Source organism: Sorghum bicolor, chromosome 4 (genome assembly GCF_000003195.3).
Source record: "Sorghum bicolor cultivar BTx623 chromosome 4, Sorghum_bicolor_NCBIv3, whole genome shotgun sequence".
Classification (NCBI taxonomy): Eukaryota; Viridiplantae; Streptophyta; class Magnoliopsida; order Poales; family Poaceae; genus Sorghum; species Sorghum bicolor.
Window position 1 is genome coordinate 43,791,792 of NC_012873.2, and position 2,079 is coordinate 43,793,870.

A 2,079-nucleotide genomic window follows, 5' to 3' on the forward strand; every position below is an offset into this window, starting at 1 on the left:
ATCTTGAGTTGTCCTCCTCATCCATGTTGTCGTCCGCCTCTTTGACTTCATCCTCCTTCATCTTGTCCATAGCTATCTTCTCCAAATAACTTGAACGAGCCACATCAGCGGCCCAATCTCCGGTGCATCCAATCTCTTTAACAATGAAGTAGCAATTGTTAGAAAAACAAAAGACATGAAACAGACATTAAAATTATTATTACTTACTAGCACACAATCTTTTCTCTAAACCCTTCATTTCGTCATACTCTTGAAGTACAACTCTCCAAGAGTTCTCCTCTTCTTTTTGCTTTATACCTTCAAGCCTCCATTTCTCCCACATTACTTTTGCGGGGCTGTTGTGACGGCCCTCTCTTGCTTCACGACGTGCGTCTTCTTTGTAGTACTTCACATAGTTGTCCAACAGTTGGTTCCCGCATCGAAGCTTAATGCCTAGTGCTTTCTTTTGCTCGCAGGTTTGGTAGAAGTCTCTTTTCCCATGCCAATACTCCCAGACACATTTCCTAGTGCTCTAATGTTGAATAAGAGATGATAATTAGTAAGAACACATATTGTTGTTCTAGCACTATCGAAAAAAACAGGAGCTCACCACATCGTAGTCTACCATATGACCACAAAAATATCCGACTCCTAGTTCGAAAGGAACTAAGCCGTAGCTAGCCTCAACACCACACTTGCATTTAACCGGAGGCGCTGCGGTAATAATCCTGTCATTCTTTTTCTTCTTTTCCTCCGGCCAATGAGACTTCGGACCATATAGCCACTCTCTAAAACGACACTTTTCCATAGAATAATCCTGCCACAATTGAAAATCAATGGACTTCGAGCAAACTATATAAATTACTTGTAAGAAACCAAAAGTGGTATACTAGGAAAAGTGACTTACTGGATGCTTGTTGGGACACACAAACTCAAGACCTCGCGTCTGCTCTACCATAGCTTTGTCACCACAAAAGCACTTAGGAGGGTCATCAAGGCGTCTTGCCGTAGCTACTTCCTTCTCCTCAGAAGTCATTGGTGGGGGGTTTGGTGGTGGCGGCACCCAACGTTTGAAGCGATCACGTGGAAACTTCCTATGGCAAATACCCGCAAAAAGCAAGAACCGTGGGTCAAACTTGTCGGGGCCGTCGATCCACTGGAAGAAGAAGCACTTCTCATGGTCCTAGAAAAACAAACAAATAAATCATGCAAAGCGTTGGTGCAACCATAACCTACATTTTGAAAATTCAAACACAATTTCATAAACTTACATTGAATTGGCCACATGTGTAGAAACACCATGCAGCGGTGTCAGGATGCCTAGATTGCATTACTTCTGCCGGCTTTTGACAATCACAATTTGGAACCGAGAGGTCCGGAGGTACCGGGGCATCCACACAAGAGGCGTCCGCATATAGCTCCCTCGGTCGACCGCGTTTTTTCCAATACTCTACTCGATACAGGTTCATCATCTACATAAACAAGTGTTACTATAACTAATGCCACATCTAATAGCACCAAGACATACAACACTAAGAGAGGACATGAACCGTACTTACTAAAAAGTTAACAAAGTGGCCCAATGCACTAAAGAGTAGCAAAACCCTAAAGAGTAGCAAACCCTAAACCATAATCCACAACATACAACACTAAATGAGGACATGAATCGTACATACTATACCATAGTAAACACGCATTTGAGTCAAATACTCATTGGATAAAAGACATTTCACAAATGACATGAACCAAACCATTAATGACATATTCCATAAAAACCACCACTAAAAACAAGATCCCAATGGATAAAATGGAAGAGGGGAAGGAGTAGTACCTTAGGAAACCGTTATAAGCCTCGATCCGACACCTCTATGCTTGGTTTTAGGATTTAGGGTTCGTGGGAAGAGAGAGGAAGAGAAAAAAGGGGATGGGCACAAAGGCAGAATGAAGAGAGGAAGAAGAAGGGGCCTTGGCTCGGGCTGGTTAGCCAGAGCTCGGCGTCGAGTCGTGTGACGCCGAGCTATGAGGCTAGGCGATAAAGGGCAAAACGCCGAGGTATGTGGGCCGCCGTGCGAATTGGGCCTCGCTGTGTCCAACCGCTGA

At 43.9% G+C, this 2,079-nt stretch overlaps 1 long non-coding RNA gene across 1 annotated transcript; it reads right to left on the reverse strand.

Annotated features, from left to right (window-relative positions):
- LOC110434429 lies at positions 657-1,279 on the reverse strand. The gene is made up of 3 exons (XR_002451927.1): positions 1,251-1,279; positions 887-1,162; positions 657-796 (listed from the first exon to the last, which is right to left on the reverse strand). It is a non-coding gene; the product is annotated as an uncharacterized LOC110434429 (long non-coding RNA).